The following is a 21,001-nucleotide window of genomic DNA, read 5'->3' as shown; positions in this document are numbered from 1 at the left end:
TTCTGACGTCGGCCCACTGCATCTCATTAAATACACTGCTACCCTCCTTTGTCACCTTGCATTGTGATTGTGACTCCGGGGATTTTCGGTTTTTCTTTACAATCTGCGAGCAGCAGGGTTTAAACTGTGTACAGACGCCGCCGTATTAATATTGCTGGTATTTGCAGAATCCCAGGTCTCTGTCTTCATTTTGTAGACTATGCCAGGCCAAATTGGTTGCCTCCCGCCGGAACTGGTCCCTGTCAATGCCTATAATGCCTGTGAAGGTCGTCTGCGGAACCGAGCAGCTTATGCCCGAAGTAAACTGCCTCACTCTTGCTTTTTCTTAATCTGTAAGTACCCCTTCTTAATCTGTAGGTAAAAAGCAATCAAACTTCAGAGCAGTTGCATAATTCTGGCCAGTCTAATGATTTTTTTGCCGCATAGGCTGCTAGAATAATAATTATAGCTCTAAACTATGAATTAAATAGATTAATACTCCATTAGCAAGACAGAATCACATCCCTCTAAACCATGAATGCCATTTAAATAGATTAATACTCCATTAGCAAGACAGAATCACATCCAATTTTCAAACAACATACTAGGTTTGTAATAAACGGTAAATATAGTCTGAGTTGAAACAGCAAGAAAGAAATACATTTCTATTTTACGTTTTCAGATTAATCACAATATGCGGTATTTTATCCCCACTAAATGGCAGATTAGAGAAGTATTACTTACCCGTTCGCCGCTAAGAGCTGCTACTACTCTCCACCAGACTTCAGGATCCCGTTTATGGTTGCGTTTCGCATATTTATGGTCTTCAGCAACAGGTAGGTCTATCAACTGCAACTGAACTGCACCTTTTCTTTCATCCCCATTTCCATGCAAGCAAATTCCTTTAGATGTTTCATTTTAGATTAACGAGATATTTAATATCTGATGACGCCTGAGATGCCTGAAATCGTTTTGTTTTTCAATGGCAGGTTGTGAATTTGAAAGAAGAATTGGCTGTCGGCTATGCTCAGCTCGCAGCCAGTAGCAGCTCAGTGGGGGCTTCACCAAGTCCTGAATATTTGAATGACAAGCAATCGGAAATGTCAAGTTTAACATATAATTGCAAAAGCAACAGTTCTTATAATAAAGACTATTTGGATCCTACGGAAGACCACCATCAACAGATTCGATGCGGCAACGTTGCAATCAATAATTACAATGAGGGGGCTATGGAGGATGAGCGTTCATGGAGCAGTTATAACGTGCGGGACATGCATGGGGGCATTCATCGCCTGTCTACATCCCAAGAGATGGATGTCTTCCAGGGCGTCGAAAGATTATCTGAGCAGACACGCCCGAATAACAGGCAGGATGGAGATCTGGAAGACTTGGTTTTCACCGTTCTTCGAAGAAATAATTCAAATGATATCACGGACAGCACCACGTCTTAACCAACAGTAGATTCTATATATTCTGCTATTAGATCAAGATATTATTACTTTACAGGCTACGCACTGTCAACAAACCTATGCAGGATGTTTTAGAGGACACAAGATACTCGTATATTGTACCATTCTGAACATGTGGGCTGGTATACAGTTGGTACTTACATGCTCGAACCTTGGACTTCCTCGAGGCGTAATAGAAAAAGAGGATCTGCGAGACTGTTTGGTATACAGTTGGTACTTTGTGAGATGGCCGCTACTGGTTCAAGTTCTTCATATAGACCACGAGCACAAGAATTGAAGCTAGAACTAGTTAGCATATTCGAGAGAGATAAGGGATTGCTCCATTAGATAGGTTTTTACAGTCGGGAGCTAGCTGGTAATGGACATTGGAGCCAACAGTTAATGGACGTTGCTGACAGCCAAGCTAGCCGTTGTTCCACCGCATGAGGCATTTGGTATGCATGCAGGTTCGTGTTCAGCATGAGAGATACGTGGTAATGCATTGCATGCTCAGTTCTTGGTACACGTGGGCACAATAACTTTCGACCTTCTACTTTTTGGACGTGCAGATCAGATTCTCGCACACAGCCATGAAATCCGTCTTTTCTCCACTTCATCAACACATCACAACAACCATTACTTCGGATTTCAAAACATATTCTAGTTGCCATTGGAATAAGGACAAGACACTATATATTTCACTTCATCAACACATCACAACAACCATTACTTCGGATTTCAAAACATATTCTAGTTGCCATTGGAATAAGGACAAGACACTATATATTTCCGGATCTTGTGGGCAATAGATATACAATGGTTGTGCCACGCATATTCAACATTTGAGCGTTAATTTGTGCCAAAAGAAAATGAGTTTACATATTTTTCTGTATACTTTTGTACCCAGCTTTCTGAAAAACATATTAAATTTTTTTAAATGTTTTTGAAAACTGGTTTGTATTTTATATATATAGATTGGATATTACAAATATAATATAAATTCTTAAAAACGTTGAATCTATTTTACTTTTAAAACTACAAGTCCAAAATAAGAGCGTTGGCCACATTCTAATTAGCAAAAAGCGCATTATCAATATGTTTTAAATGTGTGATATGTGTTATCTGACTTGTAACAGCACGTCAACTGCTAAAATGTCAACGAAGACAGATAGCTGATCGAGTACATGTGGCGCAAGTTGAAATTAGAATATATAATTAGCAAAATCACATTTTTAATATGGTTTAAATGTCTGATATGTGTTATCTTTCAATTTTTTATAATATAGTACAGGCAATCGGTGACAAACCATATTGTGCCTTCGATTATGATTGAATTTGATGTAAACCAACGGCACCCAGGGTCCCATAGATCAAAAGCTAGTGTGTGTTTTAATTAATAAACATTTAAAGTATGAAAAAACAATCTGTATACTACCATGATCTTGGGTTTTGTGATTTATTTCTAGCAAGTACAAGTTATCACTATCCAGTTTCAATAAAAATATACAGAAGCACATTCAAATCACAACACGCATTGTAAAACTTTGAGTCCAATTGACATTCTATGGTTTACCAATAAATGCCTACGAAAATAATGTGGTACATGTATCATATATTCTAAAATGCCTATCAAAGAAGTGCGCTATGTATGCCCAAATGAATGTAACGCTCACCATGCTTTCATCTTCGTGCTAGCATGGAGAGCTGTTTCTGAAACGTATAAGATCTGAATAACATCTGTTCGTAAGACCGAGGACTTCTTAAAAGTATGCTGCGGAAATTCATGTTTGTAGAGACCGATGGATACATACTGGGGAAAATACTATAGTTATTGAAACCACCGCTATCATAGCGTACAACCAACTCTATCTTAACAAGTTATACGAACGCAAGAATAAAGTTGTTAGTTATGTAAATAAAGTGGTTGACGGGAGAAGTAGTTTGGCATTACTAGAGGATCGTATTTGTTCCCTAATCAAATGAGTACTGATATTATTATAGCTTAAGCACGATTTAACTGTATTCAAATTAGCTTCATAAGGTTAAGATTACCATAGTTATGCAAAGGTTATGTTACTGTAATCACTGGATATTGCTATTCCACTGTAATGGTAATCATAGCATGTAAAACATAACTAGTTCTGTTAGCTTATCACATTGTAATCACTAGATATTGCTATTCCACTGTAATGGTAATCATAGCATGTAAAACATAACTAGTTCTGTTAGCTTATCACATTGGGTGTAACAGAACTTTCCATAATAGTTACAAGCTACTGAGTGTAAGTGAACCATAGGACTTCCCGGTAAGACTTGGCTAGCAATGCCCTTCAATGACTGCCATGACTGGTGAATGTATGAATTCTTTTCACCAAATCTTTCGACTAAACTAAAAAGGGGCCAACCCAAAGATGAGGGTAACGCTTAGTCATATGCCTACAAGCTTGATTTCATATCATGACTGAATCTTCATAGGTCTGCCTTATCCTGCTTGAATCTTCATAGGTGAATGGTTTCAATACAAACTGACAGTTACATATATCAGGCTTATAAGCGCCTATATTACTAGAATAGTTCCAGACCCTTGTTAATAGATTATTCCAGCTTGTTGAATGCCAAAGCACAAACCATTAGCAGACATGTAATAGCAAGTCTGTTTCTATCCCAAAAAATAATATAAACAGTTACATATATCAGGCTTGTTGATAGATTATTCCAGCTTGTTGAATGCCAAAGCATTTCTGCTATCGTCCATAAACTGCTTGTTGATAGATTATTCCAGCTTGTTGAATGCCAAAGCATTTCTGCTATCGTCCATAAACTTTGAAAATAGAGAGCATAACCCCGGGTCAGGCAGGCCCAACTTCACGCAGGGACTCGCTGCGTCGCAGCTTTCCTTGTTAATTAAATGAATATCTTGAGACAACTACTTTTCAACTATTATTAGATAGAAATTTTAAAGTAAATGCAACCAACTAGTGGACTAATGGGCAAATGAAGGATGCATGAATCTTCCCATATTCCCAAATTTTAAATATTTAATTATTAGAATTGACTAAGAAATTTATACTTTATAAATATTTTACAATCTAGTTTATAGGAGTGACCTCGCATACTTTCCCTATCTCTTTTTAATTTATAAGGGTGACCCAGCATACTTTCCAAATGTCAGGGAATGGGATGTAAGTGGAATAACAATATATAATTATTAGAATCTGTAAAGAAATTTAAGTTTTATAAATAATTGGTTATCTTTACAATTTAGTTTATAGGGGTGACCTAGCCTACCTTCCATATTATTGGAGTTACCTAGCCTACTTTCCATATTTTCTTTTTTCGTAAGTGGTAAAGGCTTGTGGTACAGTGATGTGTGGTTTGACGGTAAGTCACATGGGCGAAGCCCGGGCAGACCGAAGTTCAAATCTCATTGAGTACATTGACCTGCTGTGGTGGCGGCTAGAGGGGCGGATTCCCCTTTCCCGTTGAGTCTGCTCTTGCTAAAATCATAGGAACTTAGTATAACTGATTTGCAGGTGGTTGGTTATGCTCTTGGTGTTATAGTGGCAGCGTTCAGGTTTGATCCTGGGTCTCTCCTAGATTAGGCCAGGCAGTTACCGATTCACCATGTGGTATAAAAAAAAAAAAAAAAAAAAAGTGGTAAAGGCTTGTGAAATTTATCCTTTGTTTTTTATTATTGTGTGGATTTTCATTTTTCAATTTTTGTGTGTTTAGTATTGATTCATATTTTGTGTTTAATATTTCCTAATTTTACTTCTACTTTGTGCCTTAGCATGAGTTATCCTGGCATACATTTAGCATGAGTTTTCCTTGCATACATGAAAGTTAAGTGCGGTAAGGTATTATGTGTAGTTAATAATCATTAAGTACTTGTAAGAATTAGTTAAAACTTTAATTTTAGAAATAGTTAGAACTTTAATTTTACTTCTCTTTTGTGCTTTGGAATTAGTTTTCTTTGCATACTTGAAGGTTAAGTGTTCTAAGGTATTATGTATAATTAATAATCATGAAGTACTTGTGAGAATTAGTTAGAGGTTGTAACAGTCCTCGTGAAAATTCCATGTAAAAATATATAAATACCATGGATGATGGGACACGTATTATAAGCTTAATGGTGGGTGAAAACACCCTAGTGGGTGTTGATTTGGTTTATTAGGGCTAAGGAAATTGGCAAAGGCAATGGCTAAGGTTTTGGAAAGGCATGAGGTATTTTGGCACATTTATTTATGAAAATAATGGAAATTAGGAGAAAAGGAAGGTGAAAGATCACAGGTTCCACGTGAGGAGAAAAATATAGGAAAATAATGGAAAATGAAGAAAATAGAGGCCTCGTCCATAAGAAGGCTTCTGAGGATCATTTGGCAAGCTTAGTCAATGAAGGCTTGATCAATTCAGTTTTGGAGCTCTCTCATTATTCTCTCTCTCTCATACTCTTGGAAACTTAGAGTTTTCTTGGAGCACTCTTGGACAGTGTGGCATACTTGGAGTTTTGGAGCAAGAAGGCAAAGGAAGAGAAGGAAAGCGCAAGAAGGCATCAGCGTCAGCAACTACGAAAAATTTGCTTGCAAGTATCAAGTTGCATGTATGATTTCTTCACTGGTTTTGGCATGCATGGCATATGCATGTGGCTTCTTGGTTGTGATATGTCATTGGCATGGAGGATTGCTTAGATCGACAGTGGATTGCCTAGCCTTCCCATTTCCTAGATAGCCATGGTGATTGTGGGTTTACTTTCATTGTTTTGTTTTGATTGATTCTCATGTTTCCTTAGCTTGGGTTGTGTTATTAGTCCTGGAAGCCCTGGTTGAACAAATGCTCTGGAAGCCCTTTGACAACTTGGGTTGAGTTACTAGTCCTGGAAGCCCTAGTTGGAAAAACACTCTCGAAGCCCTTGATACGTTGAGTTACTAGTCCTAGAAGCCTTGGTTGGTCAAACGCTCTGGAAGCCCTGTATAAGATGTGGGTTGAGTTACTAGTTCTAGAAGCCTTGATTGGACAAACACTCTAGAAGCCCTAGAAGGCTTGGATGGAGACCAATATGATGATGGTTTTGGTGATGTCCAACCGTGAGGTGGAATCATTGTTTGATGGGTTGAGGTGGATGGCCTCTGGAAGCCCTGGATGAGTTTTGATTGATGTATTCCATGAGATCCCACATTCATTCTTGGAATATGGCACAAGGGTGAATGGCTGAAGAGAGATTTGGCTTATCCATTCTATGGTTGGGTGGAACGTGGTAGTCCCATCTCCAATTGGTTCATTGAATTCATTAATGAGAAATCCATTCCCTTGATCTTCATGTGTAAAGGTACTTATGTATTTATGGATTTGATGGCTGGTATGTTTATTGTATTCATGTTCCTATTATGCTGGTTATATGCACATTTTATGATAACAACTATGTATGGCTCTCAACATGTTTTTACTTGTATCTGAATGGATAATGTGTCTATGACTTAATGGAGGATAATGCAGCAAATGGCATGAGGGAACAATGGTTCATAGCGATTCTCAGATAAGTATGAGATCCCTACACTTAATTCTGTTATTTACACTTGTAGATTACATGTCAATGATATGTTTAACGAAACATCTGTCATGACTAGTAGGGTTCTAGTTATGGTCTTGTTCAGTTTATTGCTTTTTCATCCTTGTTTCCTTGTATTCTTACCAATTTTAAGTGATCATTCCATTCTGGGCAGTGTCCTGGGCTCTAGGCTGAAAAAGGTGGCTTAAATCCCAGAATGCTAGCAAAACAGAGCATTAGTTTAGAGAGTAACTCGCCTGGGCAGTGTCTGGGAAGCATTATAACTCGCCTTGGCAGTGTCTGGGGAGCGTTATACCTCGCCCAGGTAGCGTCTGGGGAGTGTTACTCTGCCCTAAGTTTCTCAAACAACAGTGGGACCCAGGGACTGGCTGACTTGTCTCCTGAAGGTTGTGTTGATGATATTGAATGATTGTGTGTGATTTTTTGTCGATTCCATTCCCTTAAAGTCACCAAGGAGGTTGAATCTTATCATAGTGGCCTCTCGTCGCATGTTTACCCCGACTGGCTAGTTGCTTGGGTAGATGTTGGAGGAGGGTGTTACAAAGTGGTATCAGAGTGTGGTTATGCTCTCCTTGGGCTATGTGTTGATTATGCTTTCATGTTGTTTGCATATGTGTTGCTTATGCATGTAGTCCATGTGCTCATTGCATTGCATGGTGTTGATCATGGTTGTAGTCATGCCACCATGTGAAGGTTGAAGGTGTTGTTGTGGAGTATGTCTTCATGTGTTTATGGTTTATTATGCAATATTGTTATGCATGTCAATGTTCACATGTTATCAGATGCACGTGAGGTAGTTGTTGTTTTCATGCATAAGGTCATGGTTTGTGTAGTTGATATGGTCATGCATTGATGGCTAAACTCTAGCTAGAATGGTATGTATATGGTTTTGTACACATGTGTTATATGTCTATCTGTAGTTGTTATGCATATATGTTCTTGGTTATTCATGAATAGTAGGCCAAACATGCCTTGTGAAGTCATGGTATGCAATTGAGGCCACCATGGTGATATTGGTTTTTATGATGCTAATGTGTTGGCTGAGATAGAACACGAGATGCAGAACATCATAATGAGGTTACAGCATTGGACTTTGGGGTAATAGCATATCGTCATACAGGTATTGTATGTTTGGCATGTAGGTATGTAGGTTAAAGGATTGTTATATGCATTAGGGTTATATACATTAGGTTTATGTATATGTCTTTGATGTTATGGTTACATTCATGATATATGTTAGATGGTTAGTGTAGTTATAGGCACATGTGTCAGATAGTCATGAATGATAGTAACCTATGGTTGTATGCATTGCTTTTGTTGTTCATGTTAGATAACTTGATGATTATGTTATATATTGTTGATGAGCATGATATATAACTTATTGTTTTTATACATTATTAACTTGATGATTTGGGTTATTTTATTGAAATATTGATGTTGTAATTTGGATTGGACATATGCGTGATGGTTATGTTCATTGCATTGAATATATTGATGTTATATGTATTATGTTAACCTGGTTTGACCGATGCAGATGTTTATAGTTGCGATATTTAGGTATGAGCTGACATATTTGTGATATGGTGTCGTACTAATCTAGATTGATCATACATATGTGATTGTTATGCATGAATGACAAATTCTTGTGAGATTATGAGGTGAACATGTTAGTTAGTTACTTTTATGGATATCATGATTTATGTTTGAGTTGATATGTTGTGAAGTTGTATCGTGCTAACTTGGATTGATTGTGCAGATGAGATCGCATCCCCTGAGATGCATTAAGGTATGAGCTTGCTTATGTCATCTACCTAGTGCTTGACTGTTTGATTATGACATCTATTTGGTGTTTGAGTGTTTGGTGTCTAGCTGATTTATTTAACATGGTATGTTGCAAGTTGGTTGAATGTTTGATGAATTGCATAATATGATTATGTGTTCAAATGACCTTGTTTTAAGATGATGGTACTAATACATATGTGTTAAGATAGTTGATAGGAACTTGAGTGTAGTAGGTGATAGTTTTAGTATTATGCCTAATGACTGTGAGTTGACTATGGATTATGACATGATGGTTAGTCTTGGTAAAGGTTGATTTCAAATTGATAGATATGATTGTCTTGATATTTGGAACATGTGGTTGACATGTGTGAGCAATTGTAAGGTAACATGCTTGGCATTAGCATGACAAGGTAATAATTGATGTGTTTACATAACTAACAGTTGGGTGATGTGACAGTGCATAGTAAGCCTCGATTGCAACAAAGTAAAAATGGTAAAGGAAAGGAATTGGGAAAGAATTCCTTTGGCTATGTTTGGAAACCCTAATTCCAAACGAATGAGTGCTTTGCATATAGGAAGTCTTCTTAACCTTAATCTTGTTTGACATTATGTGGATATGTGCTAGATTCATGAACATGTACTTGACAAGTATATTAGCTAGTCTCTAGTTATAGGTGGATCTGTCAAGATAATTGGAGTCCCTTCAGACATGACACAAATGTGATTAGATACAAGGCAGCGTGCTTGGCACAACAAGATAAGGTAACTGGTGTATTGTTATGTTATATATGCACTTACAATTATGTTTTTATGGCAGTATGATGCAGGGGATTGCATGGCAAAGGAAATTTCCATGAAATCTTGAAGAAGGATCAGGTTGAGCTTTCCTTGGGAACCATGGGGATTGAGTCATGTGTCAGTCTTGTGATTTTGGTCTTTTGATCTTAATTTGTGGTTTTGTTTATGTCTAGTGCAAGGCCTTGCCACTTTGTTGTAGTGTCATATCATTATGGGTTTTCATGGTCTTCTTATTGGTTATTTCTTATCTTTTATTTTATTGTTTTAAGTCTTGGGAATTGGTTGGGAAAGAGGAAAGTTAGTGGAGCTTGAGGAGAGTTGTGTGGTACTCGAAAGGTAATGTAAGGTTTAGATGAAGCCCAGTGCATGAGTAAGCGCAGCAGAAGGTAAGACTATGATAGTCAGTTGGAATGGTTTGGTCCATTGCAGTAAATGGATGATGGCAGTATAGTCATGAGAAAGGTAACTAGAAAAGGTAAAGTAAATGGATCTAAGGTGTCAGTTTCTTTGGCTATGTTGGGAGCGATCGTTCTCAATGTTGTGTATGAATAAAGGAAGTTCTCTTAACCTTGACCTTAGTATTTTGTAATTATGCTATGATCATGATTATGTTGATGTTTATACATGTAGGTGTATATGTATGTCATGTTTGACAGGGTCGTCAAGGATCATGATTATTAATGCTAACATTTATATGTATACATGTATGTATGTACGTCGTTGTCTAATAGGATGATGATTGTTCTATGATAATGTTTATGTATATGTATGTATTTGTTTGTGTATCTATGTCACTGTCTGACAGGGTCATTGTTGTGGGGAAAAGTATCCAACACGGAATGACCCTATCCCACTCTAAGGGTGATAGTTCCTTAGCAACAGCTGAAGCAAAGCTATCTAAAGTTACTTCTTTATGACATGCAAGAGATGAAAGGAAGGGATCCACTTACCGATGTCTTGCGCAAATGGTCGATCCAATCTCCTCTATTTTTCGCTCACTCCCAGCTCCAAGTCTTCTCACGGGCCCAGCTACACGAGATCCTGCGAACAAGACAAGAAAAGGAAACTACAAGAAGCATGCATTCATAATTGATTCAAGGATTAGCATAAATCAAATACGCAAGTAAAACAATACACCATTGAAACACATGCGAATAGAAGAACCTCAAATGCTTTATTAATATAAGGAAGTAAGGTTCAGGCGGTGGTACAACCGTAAGAGGTCCAATCCAGCATCACCTTCCCGACGGAAAGAAATCTCCTCTTCACCTCCCTCAAGCAATCACCCAATACTCACAACTGTAAACCAACAGCAATTCTTTGCACAAAATTCCGGCCTTCAGATCCCATGGGATGAGATCCTTATATAGAGTTTTGGAGTGAAGATAAGTCAGCTTGATGTGTGACTTGTTGTCCTCTTCAACTCCAGTTGTTCTTCAGTCCTTGAGTCCACTCGGAGTTTCTACCTTCCACTTGGAGTTTTAGAACCTCTTTACTCATCATTAGGCGAATCTTCTGATCCAAGTGTCATTTTGGAAGCTTCCTGGGCACTGGCACATTGAGAAAAGATTCCTCCACATGTCATAGTACGCCCAGCGCAGGTAGCCTTTGTTGCACTTGCTATGCAGCGCAGGTACACCACAGAGCTTTTGACATTCAGCGCAGATGCTTAGTGGAGCAGCTACTTTGATCCAAAATTGACCTGTTTTTGAGTGTTTTTCAGTGGAGAACTGATCTGTAGTGCTGTGGTTTGCTGACCTTGTTCCTCTAGGGGTAGGAACAACATGTTTAGGGACTTTGGATCCTTCAGATTATTGACATTTCATGCTCCATGCTGTAAGGCACAAAAATGTCTATAACAGTTGCCCCCTAAAGTATGAGGTCGTTTATCGGGTGAAATGCTTTATTAGGAGGATCCGAAGTTCATTCAATCGTCGGGAGGTGACTTGTAACAAAATACAATACAATACATTATCTTTTCATACTTTCTTTTCATGATCTAGCTGATGCGGGCATTTCCCATGCTCAGCTTTATAAATACATTTGCTGTACATAAACAGACGATCGTCTGATAATAGACTGATAATTCTCTGCTTTTAATTATCATCCTTTTAGTAGGATGATCATCTGCTGCACATGTCTATGTTTTTATCTCCTGAATATATATCGCAACCCGGATCGATGAAACTAGATCCGGGGTCTTCAAACTTGTCCGATCTTCAATCTAGTACAAGTCGATCCATGTGAGAATTTCTTGAAGTCGAACATGGAAAGACATCGCCTGATTACCAGTCAATAATGTAAACTGTTAACAAGCGCGAGAGGAATCACCGATAATGATGATGACCCTCAAGGTACTGCAGCACAATTCACGTTGCGTGAATATAGGATCTGACGTCGAACACCACGCAAAGTCTCCCGGTCGAAGGTCATTAATGTATACCTATCGCCGGAAGTGAGAAACTTGCCATTGAGGCATGCAAGCTTCAAAGTACTGAGGGGGTGTTCCTAGATCAACTTCTTGGATAGTGAGCTGATGTCGACAAGAAGTGATCCTGTCAAAGGAGGGCCTTAATGAATCCCACATCAGTGACACGGAACGGAGCTAGTGATGATGGTGAAAACGATCTGTGAAATATGATTCAGGGTGGCGGTCATGGAAGGATGAAAGATGATGTATGGTAGTGGATGGGACCCGGTTGACACTTTCTGAATGACATCTCTTGAACATATAACGACACTGATGTGATGGATCGGTAGCATTACCCCATGTATGGATGGTATGGCGAGACCATGGTGAAGGGATCGGTGAATGATAATAACCCAACCCGATATTTACGGAGGCAAAAGTGTCATGTTCAAGAGCGACTTGCTACCATTAAGCTTTGAGGTTCTTCCCAATTTTTCCCCAGTCATTTCTGACCAGTACCTCTTTATTTTTGTCAAGCTTGAGGAGGATAACATATGCTTGTTCTATAACCTGCCCTTCGGGCAAGCCCATCGCTATGTTTTAACGAGCTTAACGATAGGGAAACTCGTTCTCGTCTAAAGACAAGTTTGTCGCTATCTAATATTTTTAACGAGCCCAGCGACAAAGACAACTCGGTCCTTTTCATCTTTAGAGAGTCTGAAAAGGGTACATAAAGTGGACTCCAGGGGTCCTTTTTCGTCATCTAATCCCTTAAGTCCGAAAAAGTATAAAACAATACAGAAGGGATGAATGTTCGATATCTTTATCGAGCCGAACTAGACAAGCGCTCGATCTTTTTGTGCAATAATCCCTCAGGTCCAAAAAGATTAAAATCTAGAGGAGGGATAGCTCTTCCGGTCCTTTTAACGAGCTGGAAGGCCAAAACTCGGCAAACTTTTCATATTTTACGAGTCAGTGAAAAGAGCTCAAAGAAGACTCGTATTTTGAGGAACAAGTGATAAACAGGGATAGCAGCAGATTCCAGGTACAGGTTGGAATTTTCCAATCACGGCAGTGTCACAAGGATGGCTAGGTGAAATCACTCTTCGCAGCTGTTCCTCAAAATAGGTAAACAATCAAGTGGATGTGAATGATCGGCCAAATGAAAAGTGGAGGTGACGGTGCACAAACACGACCAAGGCTTTTATGGCTGATGAATCTATGGTCTCAAATGGTTATTTACCGGTTCATTTTTTCTGGATGAGCTTGAACTCTGGGGGGGAAGCCTACTCACATGCTTATGTTTATTTTTTTAACGAGCATGAAGTCCGCGTTAAAACTGCTCGGATCTTGCGTTTATTTTTTAACGAGCATGAACTTTGCCAAAACTGCTCGTTTTTGCATTTATTTTTTAACGAGCATGAACTTTGCCAAAACTGCTCGTATCTGATAAGGTCAAATTCATATTTTACCATGACTAGCTTTTCTTTTCCAGAGATAGTACTGTTTCATCAATTGCTGCAACAAACTTGTTAGAAACGGATAACATGAAGTAAAAATACTAATATTTCACTTTGAACTACGTAAAAAGCAATAAAAAGATGTTTTTACCTCTCATTTTACCATTTCATGTGCATTTGGTTTGTTGGAGCTTTGGAGGTGCCTCTTCCTCTCGATTTTTCACCAGCTGATTTCGGGAGATTCTGTGGACGATTTTCAGCGCCGTTTCCACCAGGTAGGAGCTAAACCCTAGCTCTATCTTTTCATGGTCTTATTTCTCAGTTTTATGCTTGTTTTCCTGCCCCCATGAGCACCTGGGGTTTCTCTAGGGCGCTCTGCCATCAGCGCAGGTGCCCCATATCGAAACCTGCGTTGGGGGTTCTCATTTTCAAAGGCATTTTTTCTCCCAACGCAGGTGAGACCCTTCCCTACCTGCATTGGGCGCAGAAAACATCTTGGTTGCACAATTTTTCATGAGATTTTTGCCATTTTCTTTACTCAGTCAGGGATCTTACTCCTCCTCTTGTTTGTTTTGAAGAGTTTATTGGAGCAGAATGACTCTTACGTGGCGAGAACGAGAGCATGAAGAGGAGGACATGATTGCCCTCCATGATCCTATTACTGTGGGCGCGTTGCGGAACTGTGGCTTGCTAAAATTCTTCCGCATATCCAGCATGAGGGCACAGATACGTTTACTGCAGTACCTGCTTGATGCTTGGGATCCTGTTAACCAAGTGTTCCAGATTAGGGGCAAGTCCATCCCTTTGACCATAGTGGACATTTACTTCTTGACTGGGTTGTCAAGGCGGGGTGCCCCCATTTCCTTGTCCGGTTCGGCCCGAGGGAGCGATTCCGTGAAAGATTATATCCGTCAGTATTGTAGGGAGGGATCCCAGCCGAGCAGAGATGGCAAGGTTTCTATCCGTGATATCACTGACAGGTCTCTCAGGTCTATTCTGTACACGATTTGTAGGATGGCCGGCAGTGCATCCCCTCATGTTGCCAACAGGTCTTATGTGCAGCACGCCCTGGAGTGTCTTCAGCCGAAAGTTTTTAACTGGTGTGATGCAGTACTGGTTCAGATGAAAAACCAGTTGACCAAAGTAAAGGACGGGAAACTGAAGAATTTTGGCTTCGGTTCAGTTTTGACTGCCTTCGCTTTGGAGAAGATACCCTTGATGCAACCTCAGTATATTATTCTCGACTTGCCATCTCCTACTGAGCCACGCATGCAGAGGTGGGTTGACCACATGTCCAGACATGTAGGTCAATCTCAGATTAATTTTACTGATGCCTTCTTTAGGTGGTTCGAGCGGCAGGATATGGCTTTTTCCGAGCATCCATATATTGGCATGGATTTCCGAGGTGATCCGGATTTGGTACTACCGGATGGCGAGAAGTGGGGTGATCTTGGTAAAATATTGACCTTATCACTGTTTACTTTTTTTTATTTATAATGTCCTTGTGCTTTACTCTATCAAGACTCTAATCAAACTCATGTGTGCATGCAGATGTTGGTCCCATCCGTCCAGCAGTTCGTCCGAGAGCTCCGGCCGCTGCCCCAGCAGGGGAGGCTCCTAGGAGAGCTATTCTCCGTGACCTTGACTTGGCCGAGACTCTTGCAGCTGTGCAGGAACAGGTCGAGGGTCTTACCCTTGGGATTCCGGATGTACGAATCGACGAGCTGCCTCTACGATTGCAGCGACATACTGCTGGTGTTCCTAGACGATGGTCTCGTCTTCTGCGCATGATTGCACAGGCCGTGGCATGTTATCATGAGCATCACTAGGCTAGGGTGCCCCCCAGCCATTTTTGAGTTTTGGGGTCGTATGACCGATTTTGTCTTGGTTACAGAACATTATATGTAAACCGTAAACAGTTATATATATTTTTGATTTTCAGGGTTTATTCCAGTTTTTATGTGATCCATGTATGAAACATCGATGATGCTTCTCTTTTTATCAATTTTGCAAATGTCTATCTAACACATAGTTTGCTAATGAGTCGGTTAATGTGTTTAAGTTTCTGGAAATGTGTTGATATTGGATAAAATCAAACTGTCTTTCCAAGATTTTAACTCTTAGGAACTTGCGATAAATAGCTGGATTTCGGACAGAGTAGGTACCATTGAGCTGTAGTACCACGAGCTGTGAGTCTAGCCTGACGACTAGCCGGCGTATGCCATGGGTGATGGCATCAGAGAGGAGCTCTATCAACGCGCTATACTCAGCGATATTATTTGTTGATTGACCAATACATACCCCCCTGAAACTCACTAACTCGTCGCTTGGGTCAAAAATGGCCCATGCTGCAGAGGATAGGTTCCTCGAACTACGACTCGCTCCGTCAGCATATCCAACCCACGGTTCCAATGGATTTGACATCTGCAATAAGTGTAAAAAGTGGATTACTTAAACCGGAACAAACGCTTTAGCGAAAACAAAAATGTAACAAAAGCATACAGGTTACTATTAGGCATAGTAACGCTTAAGGTACAACCCGTTGCGGGGTTGCGCCAGTGGAATCCCGTCATAATCTACCAACTCGTAGGCTCCTTTTGCTAATACACTTTTAACAATATAAGGGCCCATCCATAAGGACTTGAATTTCCCAGCTCCCAATTTATCGGATTCTTGGTCATAAAGCAAGACCAAATCACCTTCCGAGAAGACACGGGGTTTGACATTTTTGTCGAACTGCGCTTTGACTCGTTTCTTATGGGCTTCGTTGGCCAAGGCGGCATCACGACGGGTTTCATCCAACTGGATTAACTCCAAGAAACGAGCTTCTTCTTCTGAGGTTCCGGGGAGGAGATCAATTGCGAGTTTAAGGGACGAAATTTCACACTGGATTGGTAGGATTGCCTCTAGGCCATACACCAGTTGAAACGGTGTGAACCCAGTGGCATTCCTTACCGATGTTCGGTAGGCCCACAAAGCCGAGTACAGGATCAAATGCCATCTTCTTTTGTGAACCCCCACCATCCTTTGCAGCATGCGCTTCAGGACTTTGTTGATTGCTTCAACCTGTCCGTTAGCTTGCGGATAGTACGGAGTAGAGCTGTCGTGAGACAATCCTAGTTTGGCAGTTAATTCAACCATCATGTGATTGCGAAAATGCGATCCATGATCTGTTACTATGGCCTGTGGTATGCCGAATCTAGCGACCACATGATTAAAAAAGAATAGGGCTGCTGTTTCACCAGTGTTATCCAATGTAGGCATCGCCTCGGCCCATTTGGTAAAATAGTCAACTGCGACTATAATATACCCATGCCCCCCGGTCGAGGTGGGGTTACATTGCATGAAATCGATGCCCCACTTGGCGAAAGGCCCCACAGCTATTATTGGCTGTAAAGGAGCAGGGGGTCTTCTGGTTTTGCTATCAAAAATCTGACATGCATGGCAACTTCTAACTGCGGTTATGCAATCTTTGAACATGGTTGGCCAGAAGTATCCTGCTCGTAAGATTCTTTGTGCTGTAGCATATCCAGATTGATGCCCCCCACAGGTGCCTGAATGACATTCATTCAGGGCTTTTTCGGCCTCCTCATGGGTTAGACACCTTCTCAGGACCGTATCGACACCACGACGGTAAAGCGTATCACCGACGATCATGTAGTCTTTTGCTTGGTATCGAATGCGTTTTTGTTCTGAGTGAGAGGTGTCTGGCCGAAACTTTTGGGTTTGGAGATAAACTATTATATCTCCATACCACTCATCACTTGCCGATATCAGAAACAAACTTTCGTCCACGATCGATTCTTTGGACGTTTCATCGTTGGACGATGATGGGAGATCGCATAATAATTCTGCGAAAACTAAAGCTTTCTTTGATTTGGATTTCACAAATTCCAGATCAAACTCTTGAAGGATAGCTATCCACTTTGAATATTTGCCCCCAAGTAACTGTCGCGACAGTATATAAGTCATGGGGTTGCAATCTGACAATACGGTGGTCTTCCTGAAGAGGACATAGTGCCGAAATCTTTGTATCGCTTGAACAGCAGCAAGTGCTAGCTTTTCAACATGAGAATATTTACTTTCTGTATCATTTAAGTTTTTACTTAAATAATATATAGGGTGTTCAATTCCATCGGCTTCTTGAACTAAAACCATTGCTATGGTCGTATCTGCTGCAGCCAGATACAGGTTAAAGTCCCTTAGATAGTCTGGGGCGTACATTAATGATGCTTTGACTAGCGCTTCTTTCAAAGCATCAAAGGAAGCTTGTGCAACCTGGTCCCAGACGAAAGGTACATCCTTTTTCAGGAGACGGGTATAACCTTTAGCAAGTTCTGCGTAATTTGGAATGAACCTCCTCAGAAAGTTTGCTTTCCCTTGGAGTTTCTGAATCTGAAGCAAGTTCGAAGGTGGAGGCAAATTAATGATTGCCTGCACCTTGCAAGGGTCGAGACGAATTCCATCCTTGGAGACTATAAAGCCAAGTAAACGACCAGAACTGACGCAAAACACACATTTGTGCGGATTGAGTCTTATCTTGTAGTGTCGGCATCGTAGAAATATCGCTCTTAAATGCTGCGGATGATCAGCCCGCTTTTATGAGCCGGAAGATCGTCGAGATAAGGTTGAACGATGTTCTTGATGTCATGGAAAGCATAATTCATTGCTCTCTGAAACGTCGCCCCTGCGTTCTTTAAACCAAAGGGTAATTTTCGATAAGCGAATGTGCCCCACGGACAAATAAATGCAGTCTTTGACTGGTCCTATGGGCGGATATTAATTTGATTATACCCGGAAAATCCGTCCATAAACGAAAAGATTTCACATCCGGCGCATTCATCAATTATCTGGTCGATGAAGGGTGTAGGGTAGTTGTCCTTTGGACAGGCTTGATTTACATCCCTATAATCGACGCACACTCGTATTGTTCCTTGTTTTTTCATAACAGGGACAATATTCGATACCCAATCGGTTAGAGGAACCGGGTAGATGAAACCAGCATGGAGAAGTTTCTCAACTTCCGCTTTAATGGCAGCGGCCTTCTTGGGGTGTACCTGCCGAAGCCACTGTCTTACTGGTTTGACATCAGGATACATCTTAATTTCATGTTCAACGATACTCGAGTCAATGCCTGGCATTTCATCATATGACCAGGCAAAGACATCTCTAAATTCGCGGAAAAGAGCTTTATATATTTCTTGTTCTGAAGGGGAACAACCTTTGCCGACATAAATATTCTCTACAATGTCTGTTTTGGTCGAGATATTTATGGCTATAGTTTCTTCTATATTGGATAGGTTTCTCTCGGAGTCCACCGTATTTACAGTATTCGTTAGGAATTCAAATACTAAGGGGTGATACAGGTCGCCTTGAGTATCTTCCTTAGGAAGGGAACGATGGTGGTTATCATCCCATGGTGCCCCCTCAATCCACATTGATTGCAGGATTCCTTCGTCACTTGCATGCACTCGTGACCAAGGATCCAAAGGGGTACCACATTCTCCTGACCTATCTACCCAAATGCTTGACGAGCATTGATTTAGGCTCGCCTCCCATGCCTGAAACATTGATTGCTACAATATTTCGATTGGGCTCGGGTGCAAGACCATTGCCCGATCCATGATGACTTTGTCTTTTGCGACCTTCGTGGAAGATATCATGTTGCAGGTAGCCACCAATGGTACATTTCCTATGTACATATGATTTGGTAGCGAGAAAGTCCCCATCATCGTGGGGTCTTTCAACAGGCCTACTCCTATATCTTGAATTGAATGGTCGCTTTCATGGATCATGGGAATGCTTCCCGTAACTTGTGAAACATTAAGGAGGAAGTTCTGTTGGTCGACGACCGTAATCCCTCCTTCAAACGGGAATGCGATCTTCCTAAAATAAGTCGACACGACAGCTGCCATGGCATAGATCCATGGTCTTCCCAGTAGGATGTTGTAATCCAGATTTCCATCTATGACTTCAACATCAATCTCTACTGTTTTTCCACCTAGTTCAACCTTCAAGTTACTTAGAATACCGTAAGGGGTATATGTCCTACCGTCGAAAGCCTTTAGTGTTGTCGAAGATCTCGACAAGGTTGGCAACCCTAGCGTTTTCCAGCAGCTCATCGACATAATACATGTAGATGCCCCCTCGTCAATAATTGTTCTGTGAACAGTTTTGTTGAGGGCCTTCACTTGAATAAGGAAAGCTAGTTGAGCTGGTAACTGAGGGTCATACCCTTTGTGATCAAAGGACACAAGATTGGAATCCTTAGGATCAACCCCCCTATTGCCGATAACAATGCTTGCCTTTGGGATGGACAATTTTGTAGTACTTCTAGAGTCGACATAGCGGATGGCGATTGAGCCAAATCTTCTACTATGTTATAATGTTGCGCCGCTCTGGCACGAGGATTAAAAGTCGACTTGTGTACTACACCCTTAGGTGGTTTTATCGTTAATTCTGGCATTATGGGTGGGACAACTTCTGTCGAAGTTGTTGTCGAACTACTAGGTTGATCTTTACCTTTTTCGTTTGACAGTTGCGGATTCCCATAATCTTTGTTCTTTGTCGAAATCAAAGCATCATTCTGCTGCTTGGAGATCGATAACATCAGCACTTGCGACGGGGAAGCATTTCCACTATCAACCATATTTTGACCTGGATTGGGAAACGGATCTGTCAACACAGCTGGGTTCTTTGGACTTTTAAAGAATCTCTTGAGCTCAGCTTTGTATGGACAATTTGTTGTCTTGTGATCTTCGTCACATATCATACAAGGCCATTTCTTTTTCCCTTTCTCAGGAGGGTTTGAAGAAGTTTTTTCAGGTGACGGATCATCCTGTTGCTTCTTCTTCCCTTTGTTTTGCTTCTTCTTGCTTCCTGGTTGATTGGTTTCTTTGCCTTTATCTGCTGATATGGCATTTACTTCCGAAGCAAGAATCTCTTCATGGGCATTTCGATCTGAAGTCTTACGGGCTTTCTGAGGTGAAGCCTTTTTCGACTTCGCGCTTGCAGTGCCAATCACGCCATCTCCGGCATGAGAGTCAATATTCGATTTAGGAGGGGGAGGAATTGAAAATTCAGGTCTGGGGGCATCAGGTATTTTGTCGTAGAGCGTGCCAGACTGAGTATATACCAAGTCTAAATATTGAGCACGAGCAATCACTTGCTCCTCTGTTACGACCCCCCCTTGGCCACATCTTCCGTTATAGCCGGAAGTAATGACTTTATAAACCATTCGGCTAATAGCTGATCAGGAACGTATGTTTTCACCATCCTCTGACGGCGACGCCACTCATGTATGTGATCAGATATGTGAGTAGCTGTCGTCTGTTTGAAGTTGGTCAGTATCTCGGTTCCTGTTTCATACCTGATAGGTAATTGAAAATGGGTTAGGAAAGTCGTGGCTAAGGAGCTGAAATTGTCGAAAGAGGTTCTTGGCAATTCTATATACCATTTAGCCGCCGGACCTGTCAATGTCCTCTGGAAGAGGCGAAGTCTTATCGAATCATCGTTCAGAGTGTTCGATGAACACCATAGATGAAAGGTCATGACGTGA

The 21,001-nt window shown here is 40.8% G+C and overlaps 2 long non-coding RNA genes across 2 annotated transcripts; one reads left to right on the top strand and one right to left on the bottom strand.

Annotated features, from left to right (window-relative positions):
• Positions 1-224: 224 nt before the first annotated feature.
• On the top strand, positions 225-1,474 carry LOC149179865 (uncharacterized). The gene is made up of 3 exons (XR_016256879.1): positions 225-332; positions 704-815; positions 969-1,474. It is a non-coding gene; the product is annotated as an uncharacterized LOC149179865 (long non-coding RNA).
• LOC149179864 (uncharacterized) lies at positions 256-1,693 on the bottom strand. Its single transcript, XR_016256880.1, has 3 exons — positions 1,590-1,693; positions 724-1,050; positions 256-351 (listed from the first exon to the last, which is right to left on the bottom strand). It is a non-coding gene; the product is annotated as an uncharacterized LOC149179864 (long non-coding RNA).
• Between the last annotated feature and the right edge of the window lie 19,308 nt (positions 1,694-21,001).

This window comes from Pinus tabuliformis, chromosome 3_2 (genome assembly GCF_031772625.1).
Source record: "Pinus tabuliformis cultivar Carrire ecotype Pingquan chromosome 3_2, CPIR1, whole genome shotgun sequence".
Lineage (NCBI taxonomy): Eukaryota > Viridiplantae > Streptophyta > Pinopsida > Pinales > Pinaceae > Pinus > Pinus tabuliformis.
Note: the sequence above shows the minus strand (reverse complement) of the source record. Positions and strands in the feature narration are given on the sequence as shown.